Source organism: Carica papaya, chromosome 1 (genome assembly GCF_054855325.1).
Source record: "Carica papaya isolate Zhongbai chromosome 1, ASM5485532v1, whole genome shotgun sequence".
Classification (NCBI taxonomy): Eukaryota; Viridiplantae; Streptophyta; class Magnoliopsida; order Brassicales; family Caricaceae; genus Carica; species Carica papaya.
In genome coordinates, this window is record NC_142309.1 from 26819307 (window position 1) to 26833623 (window position 14317).

At 29.7% G+C, this 14317-nt stretch overlaps 1 long non-coding RNA gene across 3 annotated transcripts; it reads right to left on the reverse strand.

Moving 5' to 3' along the window:
• Positions 1-480: 480 nt before the first annotated feature.
• Positions 481-13901, reverse strand: LOC148270490 (uncharacterized). 3 transcript variants are annotated; one of them, XR_015813003.1, is made up of 3 exons: positions 12420-13901; positions 1770-11243; positions 481-1558 (listed from the first exon to the last, which is right to left on the reverse strand). It is a non-coding gene; the product is annotated as an uncharacterized LOC148270490 (long non-coding RNA). The 3 variants fall into 3 exon arrangements; XR_015813013.1 differs by lacking the exon at positions 481-1558 and having other exon boundaries at positions 2824-6161; positions 6364-11243; positions 12420-13895; XR_015813009.1 differs by lacking the exon at positions 481-1558 and having other exon boundaries at positions 2824-6174; positions 6364-11243; positions 12420-13895.
• Between the last annotated feature and the right edge of the window lie 416 nt (positions 13902-14317).

The following is a 14317-nucleotide window of genomic DNA, read 5'->3' on the forward strand; positions in this document are numbered from 1 at the left end:
GTGACACGCCTGGACCATCTCAAATTTTTTATCTAAAGAGTTACATACTAACAAAATATAAAAATTTTAACTACCCAAAAAGATAAAAACACATGCTTATTTACCTTAAAAGTGCTCCCTAAGATTGATAATAACATTCGCTAGTCCTACATTAAAGTAAACATAAAGAATATTGCTGAGTAAATAATTCTAAATAGAAAAAAAAAATATATATATATAGAAAATAAAATTTATATCATAAGTAAAGCAAAATAAACCTTTTGTTCCACGAATATCTTATAACTCAACATGTTTCCAGCAGTGTTACCCACAAAAGAAAACAAAAAAGAGATAATATATGATTAGACTCTCTTTAACTTTTTACCTAAAGATCTTCATAGTAACAAAGAAAGAAAATTTTAACTAGTTATAGAAAAAATATAATATTGAATACGTGTTTATTTACCTGATGTTTGGTGTTTGAAATCTACAACAATTACACAAAAGTCAATTTATAAATGATTAAGACTCTTTTAAAATCAAAAGAAAACCAATAGCAATTAAATGTAACAAATGCAGGCATGGACGGATATCAAAACTTTAAATTAAAAAACGACTAAAATAAAAAAGAAAAGACATTAAAAGAGGACAATTTTGTTGTCTTCTGCATAACATTAAAAATAGCCTCAAGTATTGCTACGTTAATGTACACATCAAGAAATTCACTGACGAAATAATTCTAAATTGTTTCAATTTATAATCATTTCAACTCATACAAATATTAAAACGAGATATTCGTTTTCAGGGCTAATACTTGGGTTTTACTCTTTTTCCTTGTCAGTTTGTAAGGAAAGTTGTAATTTGTTTGCAGTAATTTGTCGTTATTGTGTTTGAGATATTTGTTTGCAGAGAAAGTTGAAGAGCTAAATATAATTTTTGTTTTGGTTTACTTGACTTTGTACTTGTATTTGAGTTTGTTTGTAAGGGTAGATATAATTTTTTTGTTGTAGTTTCTCGTTATTGTGTTTGAGATGTTTGTTATCTGGGAAAGTTGAAGAAATAAATGTAATTTTTGTTTTGGTTTACTTGAGTTTGTGATTGTATTTGAGTTTATTTATAATTGTATCAGAATTTCAGCGCTTACTTATTTTAGTTTGTTGTAATTTCACTCGACTTAGTTGTTTGTGTTATTTGTTTGGAACTGTAAAAAAATCAATTGGATTTTTCTTTCAGTATACTTGGATTTGTTACTGTATTTGAGTTTATTTGCATTTTTATTCCAATTTCAGTTTCTAATTAGAATTTATTTGCTTTGCATTGTTCATATCGATCTAGCGTCATGTAGGTTTTTAGTGTCCAAGTCCATCCTTCAACTAAGTTATGTTAGCATAATTCAAAAATTATCGTTTGATTAGTTAGTAAAAAAAATAAAAATAATTGACTAATCAGATAATAAAATCATGAGGTAAAATTTCATACGACCTCTCTTCCTCTGCCATTCTGGTTCTCTTCTTCGTACACACTCTCCCTTTTTTGTTGATCACATACCGTAAAGCACGCCATAGGCTATATTGAGAACCTGCCAACGTAAGTAAGAGAGCCAGTATTCGCAAGTTTGCTACAACAAGTAATTGTGCAAAATCATTAAAATAAAAATTAAATTTTTATCATTTACGGCACAATTTTAAAGAATGGTCAGGACCTCCTTCCTTTTGCCAGCGACGCGAGAAACAAGACAAACAAACTAAAATCTATGAAATATAATCTGAAAGACAAGAAGAAAGAGATACCTCATAAAACACATCAGCTCATAATACAAACCACTGTATAATAGACCAGCTCCAATATTCTGATTACCAATTCAGTAAATGCAACCTTATTAGAAACATTGAAAAAACAAAAAAAAAAACACTGACCAAGTACTCCTGCAATCGAAGAAGATGAGTACCCGCCATCACTAGTATTTACCATCAAATCGAACCACAGATCTTCTTTTTCACTAAAGTGATCATGGAGTAGATCTCCTTGTAGCTCCAAATAAAACCTTTTTAAAATTTACTGTGATAGATGATGCAGAAATAAATAACGTTGTAACTCTCTCCAATTTCATCAGAAAATTTTAAAAAATAAATTAGGACTAAAAAAAGCAAAATTAAAATGAAAAATACGATAAAAGAAGACAAACCTCTTATTTCATGGATGCCTCATAATTCACGTTTAAAAGAGTGTTACCAGCAAAAAAGAATAAAACACAAGCGACACGCCTGGACCATTTTAAACTTTTTGCCTAAAGAGTTACACACTAACAAGTTTAAAAAATTTTATCTACCAAAAAGATAAAAAAAATATGTTCATTTACCTTAAAAGTGCTCACTAATATTTATAATAACCTTCGGTAATCCTACATTAAAGAAAACAAAAATAATACTGCTAAGTAAATATTTTTTTTGAGATAAATATTACAAATAAATAATCCTAAATAGAGAAGAAAATATGTAATAGAAAATAAATTTTATGTCATAAGCATAGAAAAATAAACTTTTTATTCTACGAATATCTTATAACCCAACATATTTCAAGCAATGTTACCCACAAAAGAGAACAAAATAGAGATAATATATGATTGGGCTCTCTTTTAACTTTTTGCCTAAAGATTTTCATACTAACAAAGAAAAAGAATTTTAACTAGTTATAAAAAAAACATAATATTAAATATGTGTTTATTTACCTGATTTTTATCGTTTGAAATCTACAACAACTACACAAAAATGAGCATATCAATTTATAAATAATCAAGACTCTTTTACCTTGTAATTAAAATAAGAAGAAAATCAATAGCAATTAAATATAACATATGCACAGCTTGGCATGGACGTATATCAAAACTTCAAATTAAAAAAAAAAAAGACGACTGAAATCAAGAAGAACAGACATTAAAATAGGACAATTTTGTTGTCATCAACATAACATTAAAAACAGTCTTAAGTATTGTTATGTTAATGTACACATAAAGAAATTCACTGAGAAACTAATGCTAAGTTGTTTTAATTTTTAATCATTTCAACTCCTGCAAATGTTAAAAACGAGATACTCGTTTTCAGGGCTGATAGTTGGGTTTACTCTTTCTCCTTGTAGGTTTGTAAGGGTAATTGTAATTGTTTGTTTGCAGGAAAAGTTGAAGAGCCAAATGTAATTTTTCTTTTGGTTCACTTGACTTTGTGATTGTTTGAGTTTGTTTGTAAGGGTAGTTTGTAATTTGTTTGTGGTAATTTGTCATTATTGTGTTTGAGATGTTTGTTTGCTGGGAAAGTTGAAAAGCTAAATGTAATTTTTGTTTTGGTTTACTTAAGTTTGTTTGTAAAGGTAGATGTAATTTGTTTGTTGTAATTTCTCGTTATTTGTGTTTGAGATGTTTGTTATCTGGGAAAGTTGAAGAGCTAAATGTAATTATTGTTTTGGTTTACTTGAGTTTGTGTTTGAAATGTTTGTACTAGAATTTCAGTGCCTACTTGTTGTTGAAATTTGTTATTTTAGTTTCTTGTAATTTCACTCGAGTTAGTTGTTTGTTTCATTTATTTGGAATTGAAAAAAATATCAATTGAATCTTTTTTTCGGTGTACTTGGATTTGTAACTGTATTTGAGTTTGTTTGTATTGTTTTTCCAATTTCGGTTTCTAATTATAATTTGTTTGTTTTGCATTGTTCATATCGATCTATTGTCATGTAGCTTTTTAGTGTTCAAATCCATGTAGCTTTGTAGCTTTTTAGTGTTCAACTAAGTTATGGTACCATAATTTAAAAATTATTATTTGATTAGTTAGTAAAAAATAAAAATAATTGACTAATCAGATAATAAAACAATGAGGTAAAATTTCATACGAACTCGCTTCCTCTGTCGCTCTGGTTCTCTTCTTCGTACACACTCTCCTTCTTTTGTCGCTCACAGACCGTAAAGCACGCCGCAGGCTATACCGAGAACCTGACAGCATAAGTAAGACAGCCACTATTCGCAGGTTTGCTATAATAAGTAATTACACAAAATCATTAAAATAAAATTTGAATTTTCATCACTTACAGCACAATTTTGAAGAATGGTCAGGATCTCCTTCCTTTTGCCAGCGATGCAAGAAAAAAGAAAAACATACCAAAACCCAGGAAATATAATGTGATAGACAAGAAGAAAGAGATACCTCATAAAACACAGCACCTCATAGTACCAAACGACTGTATAATAGACCAGCTCAAATATCCTGATTACCAATTCAGTAAATGCAACCTTATTAGAAACATTAGAAAAAAAAAATCGCTGACCAAGTACTCCTACAACCGAAGAAGACGAGTTTCTGCCATCACCAGTATCTGCCTTCAAATCGAACCACATATCTTCTTTTTCACTAAAGTGATCATAGAGCAGATCTCTTTGTAGCTCCAAATGAAACCTTTTTAAAACTTAATGTGATAGATGATGCAGAAATAGATAGCGTTGTAACTCTCCCCAACTCCATCAATTGAATTTTAAAAAATAAATTAGGATTAAAAAAAGTAAAACTAAACTGAAAAATATGATAAAAGAAGAAAAACAAACCTCTTATTCTACAGATACCTCATAATCCACGTCTAAAAGGGTGCTACCAACAAAAAAAAATAAAACACAAGTGACACGTCTGGACCATAAACTTTTTGCCTAAAGAGTTACATACTAACAAAACATAAAAATTTTAACTACCCAAAAAAATAAAAACACATGCTTATTTACCTTAAAAGTGCTCCCTAAGATTGATAATAACCTATGGTAGTCCTATATTAAAGTAAACATAAAGAATATTGCTAAATAAATGATTCTAAATAGAAAATAAAACTTATATCATAAGCAAAACAAAATAAACCTTTTGTTCCACGAATATCTTATAACCCAAAATGTTTCCAGTAGTATTACCCACAAAAGAGAACAAAAAAGAGATAATATATGATTAAACTCTCTTTAACTTTTTACCTAAAGATCTTCATAGTATCAAAGAAAGAAAATTTTAACTAATTATAGAAAAAATATAATATTGAATACGTGTTTATTTACCTGATTTTTGGCGTTTGAAATCTACAACAATTACACAAAAGTGAGCATATATAAATGATCAAGACTCTTTTACGTTGTAACTAAAATAAGAAGAAAACCAATAGCAATTAAATGTAACAAATGCAGGCATGGACGGATATCAAAACTTCAAATTAAAAAAAAAAACCGACTAAAATCAAGAAGAAAAGTCATTAAAAGAGGACACTTCTGTTGTCTTCTGCATAACATTAAAAACAGCCTCATGTATTGCTATGTCAATGTACACATAAAAAAATTCACTAACGAAATAATGCTAAATTGTTTCCATTTATAATCATTTCAACTCATACAAATATAAAAAATGAGATATTTATTTTCAGGACTGATACTTGGGTTTTGCTCTTTTTCCTTGTAAGTTTGTAAGGGTAGTTGTAATTTGTTTATTATGGTTTGTCGTTATTGTTTTTGAGATGTTTTTTTCTTGGCAAGTTGAAGAACTAAATGTAATTTTTGTTTTTGTTTATTTGACTTTGTAATTGTATTTGAGTTTGTTTGTAAGGGTAAATGTAATTTGTTTGTTGTAGTTTCTCGTTATTGTGTTTGAGATGTTTGTTATCTGGAAAAGTTGAAGAGCTAAATATAATTATTGTTTTGATTTACTTAAGTTTGTGATTATATTTGAGTTTGTTTGTAATTGTACTAGAGTTTCAGTGCCAACTTAGTTGTTTGTTTCATTTATTTGGAATTAAAAAAAAAATCAATTGAATTTTTCTTTCGGTATACTTGGATTTGTAACTGTATTTGAGTTTGTTTGTATTTTTTTTCCAATTTCAGTTTCTAATTATAATTTATTTGCTTTACATTGTTCATATCGATCTATCGTCATGTAGCTTTTTAGTGTTCAAATCCATGTAGCTTTGTAGCTTTTTAGTGTTCAACTAAGTTATGGTACCATAATTTAAAAATTATTATTTGATTAGTTAGTAAAAAATAAAAATAATTGACTAATCAGATACTAAAATAATGAGGTAAAATTTCATACGAACTCGCTTCTTTTGTTGCTCTGGTTCTCTTCTTCGTACACACTCTCCCTCTTTTGTCGCTCACATATCGTAAAGCACGCCGCAGGCTATACCGAGAACCTGCCAGCGTAAGTAAGACAGCCACTATTCGCAGGTTTGCTATAATAAGTAATTATACAAAATCATTAAAATAAAAATTGAATTTTCATCATTTATAGGATCTCCTTCCTTTTGATAGCGACGCGAGAAAAAAGACGAACATACCAAAACTCAAGAAATATAATGTGATACACAAGAAGAAAGAGATACCTTATAAAACACAGCAGCTCATAGTACCAAACGACTGTATAATAGACCAGTTCAAATATCCTGATTACCAATTCAGTAAATGCAACCTTATTAGAAACATTAAAAAAATAAAAATAAAAAAAAATCGCTAACCAAGTACTCCTGCAACCGAAGAAGATGAGTTTCCGCCATCACTAGTATCTGCCTTCAAATCGAACCACAAATCTTTTTCACTAAAGTAATCATAGAGCATATCTCTTTGTAGCTCCAAATGAAACCTTTTTAAAACTTAATGTGATAGATGATGCAGAAATAGAAAGTGTTCTAACTCTCCCCAACTCCATCAATTGAATTTTGAAAAATAAATTAGGCTTAAAAAAAGTAAAACTAAACTGAAAAATATTATAAAAGAAAGAAGCCAAACCTCTTATTCCACGGATACCTTATAATTCTCGTCTAAAAGAGTGCTACCAACAAAAAAGAATAATACACAAATGATACGTCTGGACCATCTTAAACTTTTTGCCGAAGAATTATACACTAACAAAATATTAAAATATTAGCTACCCAAAAAGATAAAAACACACGTTTATTACGTTAAAAGTGCTCCTAAAATTGATAATAACTTTCGGTAGTCCTATATTAAAGTAAACAAAAAGAATATTGTTAAGTAAATAATTATAAATAGAAAAAAATATATGTAATAAAAAAATAAAATTTATGTCATAAGCATTGAAAAATAAACCTTTTATTTCACGAATATATCATAACCCAACATTTCTCCAGCAGTGTTACCCAGAAAAGAGAACAAAACAGAGATAACATATGATTGATTCCTTTCAACTTTTTACCTAAAGATCTTCATTATAACAATTAAAGAAAATTTTAACTAGTTAAAGAAAAAACATACTATTGAATATATGTTTATTTACATGATTTTTGCTATTTGAAATCTACAACAACTACACAAAAGTAAGTATATCAGTTTATAAATGATCAAGACTCTTTTATGTTGTAATTCAAATCAGAAGAGAATCAATAGCAATTAAATATAACATATGCACAATTTGACATGGACATTAAAAACGACCATTAAAAGAGGACAATTTTGTTGTCCTTTGCATGACATTAAAAACAGCCTCAAGTATTGCTACATTAATGTACACAAAGAAATTCATTGACGAAATAATATTAAATTGTTTCAATTTATAATCATTTCAACTCATGAAAATGTTAAAAACGGGATATTCAATTTTTGGGTTGATACTTGAAGTTTACTCTTTTTCCTTGTCAGTTTGTAAAGGTAGTTGTAATTTGTTTGTTGTAAGTTTGTCGTTTGTGTTTGAGATGCTTGTTTGCTAAAAAAGTTAAAGAGCTAAATGTAATTTTTGTTTTGGTTTAAAAACTATTAGGTTTCTAAGATCTTCAAAATAAGAAAATGAACGATAACTCTAAATTATAGGTTTCTAAAAATTAAACTTTTAAAATAAAATAATCCTCCAATCTAAATCTAAAGTAAAGGTAACATGTGATAAATCTTTAAATTAGAATTTCTCTATCGCAAAATTTTATGTATTTTAAAAACTATTAGTTTTTTAATGAAGTAAGAAAACTTGGCTCTCCATCTACATTTCGCATTTTTTTGATTAAATTATGTAGTTGAAAAATTCATGAATATAATCTTGCAGTAGATTTAGTTCGGGTGCCAAAAAAATTTATTTTTTCATTGCGGCATTTTGCAATACGTTCGGAGGCCACATTACATAAACTATTAGGGTCTAATACACACACTTAATGCAGCAAATGAGTATATTTATCGCAAGGTATATTAACCTGCTGCTTAACTCCGATGCTCCAAACTCTTCTTCATGTTCTACTAGTGATGTCATCTTATAAACTACCTTTACTTGATACTTTTATTTACCAAACTTTTTTTTCAATTACAAATTACTTTAAATTGTTATTGTATTCAAACTATGTATTATCTTTTAGAACTAAATCCAAAAGAAAGTCACATACATATGCAATCTTTTTTTTCTTCTCTAGCTTGCCTTTGAAATGAAAATTTACCACTATCTTGGAGCTAAAATCAAACAAGAACTTACCTTCACAAACTTACTACTAACTACTCTATTCCTATTAGCTTCAATACATAAAAAATTAATCAGTGTCCACTTCCTAACATTACTCAACAATCCTAACCATCTAAGTTTAAATAAACCACAGTGGATGATACCACATAACAACCAACAACCACCATCTTTCTAACAACGGGTTATGACCAAAACAAAAAAAACGATAAACCATGCAAAAGAAAGTCATCTACCTCCAAAAAAACTACAGAATAATTCAAATCATCTTAAAACATCATTTACATCAAATATCTTAGAACAATACTAACCGACTATTGTGTTAGAGCTAAAATCAAACAAAAACTTTCTTGGCTATCATTAATACTCAATACCTATGAGTTTTAGTACATAAAAGTCAATCAACATCAATTCTTAGTCTTATTTGAAAAAATCAATCCTAACTATCTAGTCTTGAATGCATCACTAGCTCGTCACTAAATACTCGATACCTATCAGTTTTAATACATAAAAGTTAATCAACATTCAATTCTTAATCTTATTTGAAAATAGCAATTCTAGCTATCTAATTTTAAATATATGTCCAAGGATGATATCATCATATATTTGACAACAACCACAACTCATTCTGTCTACTAGCCATGATCCAAAGGAAAAACCAGCAGAGAAAAGTAAATTATCTTGAGAAAATTATTAGCTTTTTCAAGTTACCCTAAAAATACCAATTGCATTGCATTTCTTAAAAATAATATTGATCAACCATTATCTACGAGCTAAAGTCAAAGTTATAACGAGTGCATATTATTTTGCAAATAGTAAACAAGTTACTTTCAAGCAACTGACGTAATCATTCAATCGCATTCTACGATTGAAGATTAAGTTTAAGAATGATGAAAGAGAGAGAGAGAGAGAAGAGATACTGAGTGTTTCAGGAAGCCACCAACTGGAATTGAGCAAGTTCTCGGCTTCCCGTCTGCGGACATACCTTTCATGCTATTTCAGTGCCAAAGTTCACTAGCTCATGTCGACAGATGTGGAGGAAATATATTAGGATGATCACTGAATAGTGAAGGGAACATCTCATCATACTGAAAATGCAAATGTTGCAACAATTGAAAGCATAAATGAGAAGTATGCGACACTTTAGAAAATATTTCCAATTATGAAAATATTTAAAGGAAAGTTCACAAGATAAAATCGTTTCTTAAGAAGTTTTAAATTGTGAAAGAAATGATAAGTTAGAAGATTAAAAATGACTACATTTCCATCTATGCAAAAGAGCTCCAAATCCAATCGTTTTTCTTGCTTTTATTTTTAGTATATTTATTATTGCTATAATATTTTTACACTGTTAGTCTTCAAAAAAATCCCAGTACTCTGAATACATTGGGAGGGTAATCAATCAAGCAATTCTTCTTTTCGAAAGTTTCCTCAGTCGGAAAAGGGTAATATATTCATATAACTGTGGAATATCCACAGCATTAATATTCTATTCCCACAACCTACCTGGGGCTCAAAGGAACATGTTAAATGTATTTAGAAACAGAGACCAAAAGATCACCTTTGCAAACTCCATCAAAAACAGAACCTACTAAATCAAATTCCAGAAGAGAGTTTGTCTGCAAAATTATTGAAGCTAATCTGGAATATTTAAATGAAAAAACAAGAAACTGCTGCTATTTTTGAGTAAAATTCAAGTCTATAAATCATGGTAGAAAGGAATAAGAAAAACAACATCTCCACAAACTTACTACTAACTATTCTATTCCTATTAGCTTCAATAGATAAAAAATCAATCAGTGTCTAGTTCCTAACATTACTCAACAGCCCTAAACATTTAAGGTTAAATAAATCACTGTGAATGATACCACATAACAACTAACAACTACCATCTTTCCAACAACGGGCTTTGACCAAAACAAAAAAAATATTAAACCATACAAAAGAAAGTCATCTACCTTCAAAAAACTTTAAAATGATTCAAGTCATCTTAAAACACCAATTACATCGAATATCTTATAACAATACTAATCGATCATTGTGTAAGAGCTAAAATCAAACAAAAACTTTCTTGCCTATCACTAGTACTCTATACCTATCAGTTTTAGTACATAAAAGTCAATCAACATCAATTCTTAGTCTTATCTGAAAAAAGTAATCCTAACTATCTAGTTTTGAATGCATCACTATCTTATCACTAAATACTCGATACCTATCAGCTTTAGTACATAAAAGTTAATCAACATTTAATTTATAATCTTATTTAAAAATAGCAATTCTAGCTATATAATTTTAAATATATCTCCAAGGATGATATCATATATTTGCCAACAACCACAAGTCATTTTATCTACTAGCCATGATCCAAATGGAAAACCAGCAGACCATATAGAGAAAAGTAAATTATCTTAAGAAAATTATTAGCTTATTCAAGTTACCCTAAAAATACCAATTGCATTGCATTTCTTAAAAATAATATTGATCAACCATTATTTATGAGTTAAAGTCAAAGTTATAACGAGTGCATATTATTTTGCAAATAGTAAACAAGTTACTTTCAAGCAACTGACGAAATCATTCAATCGCATTCTAAGATTGAAGATTAAGTTTAAGAATGATTAGAGAGAGAGAGAGAGAGAAGAGATACTGAGTGTTTCAGGAAGCCACCAATTGGAATTGAGCAAGTTCTCAGCTTCCCGTCTGCGGACCTTTCATGCTATTTCAGTGCCAAAATTCACTAGCCCATATCGACAGGTGTGGAAGAAATATATTAGGATGATCACTGAATAGTGAAGGGAACATCTCATCATACTGAAAATGCAAATGTTGCAACAATTGAAAGCATAAATGAGAAGTATACGACACTTTAGAAAATATTTCTAATTACGAAAATATTTAAAGGAAAGTTCACAAGATAAAATAGTTTCTTAAGAAGTTTTAGATTGTGAAATAAATGATAAGTTAGAAGATTAAAAAAGACTAGATTACCATCTATGCAACAGAGCTCCAAATCCAATTGTTTTTCTTGCTTTTATTTTTAGTATATTTATTATTACTGTAACATTTTTACGCTGTTAATTTTCAAAAAAACCCGAATACTCTGAATACTTTGGGAGGGTAATCAATCAAGCAATTCTTCTTTTTGAAAGTTCCCTCAATCGGAAAAGGGTAATATGTTCATATTTGATTCATACATTAGCATATAACTATGGAATATCCACAGCATTAATATTCTATTCCCAACCCACCTGGGGCTCAAAGGAACATGTCAAATGTATTTAGAAACAGAGACCAAAAGATCAACTTTGCAAACTCCATAAAAAACAGAACCTACTAAATCAAATTCCAGAAGAGAGTTTGTTTGTCTGTAAAATTATTAAAGCTAATCTGGAATATTTAAATGAAAAAACAAGAAACTGCTGCTATCTTTGAGTAAAATTCAAGTCTGTAAATCATGGTAGAAAGGAATAAGAAAAACAACATCTCCCCAGTTAAGAAACCTGCTGCGATGTTTATAACAAGAAAGAACTCGAATTAATTTAGAAATATGTTATGTGTGAAATTTAGGAAGAGGGCTTTTAGGGTTTGGAATGTAGCAAACAAAGAGAGAAGTGCAGAGAGAGTGAGAAACAGACAAAGAGAGAAGAAAAGAGAGAAGAGAACACAGAGAGAGACAGAGAACCAATTCATTATTCCTCATTACAGATATAGTTGAAAATAACTGATGCTAAGAAACAATTAGTTAGTTAGTTAAGAACAGATGCTACACATAACAAAACAAATTTATGAAAACTAAAAACATTAAATAAGAAGAATAAATAAATAAGAAGACAGAAACTGTAAAAAGAAATTTAAAAAAAAAAAGATTTATGTAAACCCAGATTAAGAGAGACTAAATCACTTATGCCAACTTCATGAAAGGAGAACCAAATAAAAATAAACTCCATGAATGATCACCTACCAATATTAAGAGATAAGTAAAAATACCTCCGGCTACCGTTGGGTCTTTGAAGAGAAAGACATATCTCTTCTTTCGATCTTCTTCTTCCCTCTTTCTTTGCTCTTCTTTTCTTTCTCTATTCGGCTCTTTACTCCCAATAAACTGAAAAAGAAATAGAATGGAAGAAAGAGGACAGTTTAATTTGTTTTCTATCATCTTCTTCCTTACCTCTTTCTGATATTCTTTTCTTTCCCTCTCCACATTGAAGAGAATGGAGAGTCTCAGATCCATGTCTGCTCGTTCCTGATTTTTTCCCCTTTTTCTCTCTCCGTTATGCTTGTATTTCTCACCTTCTCTCTGGGCAAGGCTTGTGAACAAGAGAGATTGAAATTTAACAGAATGACTAAGTAGTGTTGGGTCTTGAGGAGAAACCCATCTATCTTCTTTTCGATCTTCTTCTTCCTTCTTTCTTTGTTCTTCTTTTCTTTCTCTATTTGGTTCGTTGCTCTCAAGAAACTGAAGAAGAAAAAGAATGATAGAAGGAACCATTTTAATCTTGTTTTCTATCTTCTTCTTCCTCATCTCTTTCCGATATTCGCTTCTTTCCCTCCCGACATTGAAGAGAACGAAGAGTTTCAGACCCATGTCTGTTCTTTCCTATCTTTTTCCCCGTTCTCTCCCGTTGTTATGCTTGTATTTCTCTCCTCTCTGCGCAAGACTTGTGGGCAAGAGATTGAATCTTTCAATACTGTTGGGTCTTTAAGAGAACCCATCTATCTTCTTTTCGATCTTCTTCTTCCCTCTTTCTTTGCTCTTCTTTTCTTTCTCTATTTGGCTCTTTACTCCCAATAAACTGAAAAAGAAATAGAATGGTAGAGAGAGGACAATTTAATTTGTTTTCTATCATCTTCTTCCTTACCTCTTTCTGATATTCTTTTCTTTCCCTCTCCACATTGAAGAGAATGGAGAGTTTCAGATCCATGTCTGCTCGTTTCTGTCTTTTTCCCCTCTTTCTCTCTCTGCTATGCTCGTACTTCTCACCTTCTCTCTGGGCAAGGCTTGTGAACAAGAGAGATTGAAATTTAACAGAATGACTAAGTAGTGTTGGGTCTTTAAGACAAACCCATCTATCTTCTTTTCGATCTTCTTCTTCCTTCTTTCTTTGTTCTTCTTTTCTTTCTCTATTTGGTTCTTTGCTCTCAAGAAACTGAAGAAGAAAAAGAATGTTAGAACGATGACCATTCTAATTTGTTTTCTATCATCTTCTTCCTTACCTCTTTCTGATATTCTTTTCTTTCCCTCTCCACATTGAAGAGAATGGGGGGGGGTTTCAGATCCATGTCTGGTCGTTTCTGTCTTTTTCCTGTTTTTCTCTCTCTCTTTTGTGCTTGTATCTCTCTTCTTTTCTCTGGGCAAGGCCAGATCTGAAAACAAAGAACGTGGAAGACTTTTTGAAAGTAAAAGAAAGGAAGAAGGTGGTCTGAAGAGGAGAATCGCACGGTCAGTTTGCTTTAAAGGGAAAATAAAGAAATGCAGACTGCGTTAAAAGGATTTGTTTTTTAAAAAACTTTTTAAAGAAAAGAAAAAGAAAGAAAAAAGCAGCGTTAAAAAAGTTAAACTACGCGGAGTCCAGGCTTAGGGTGTTGTTTTAAATTTTTGTTATATTTTATAAAAAATTAAAACATTTTTATGATAAAAAACTGTAATTATTAAGAAAGAGATAATAAATTAAAAGTTTTTTTTTTAAGTAAAATTTCATAAATAAGAATGTATGATAAACACTTATTAATTAATTCTAAAAAAATGTACATGATTATTTGACAGAAAAATGAAAAAGACTCCCTTGTAGATGATTTTTTTTATTAATTATTATTAAAAGAAAATAAAAATAAATAAATTTAAAGCAGATAAATATAATTTTACAATAAATTTTAATAATTTATGT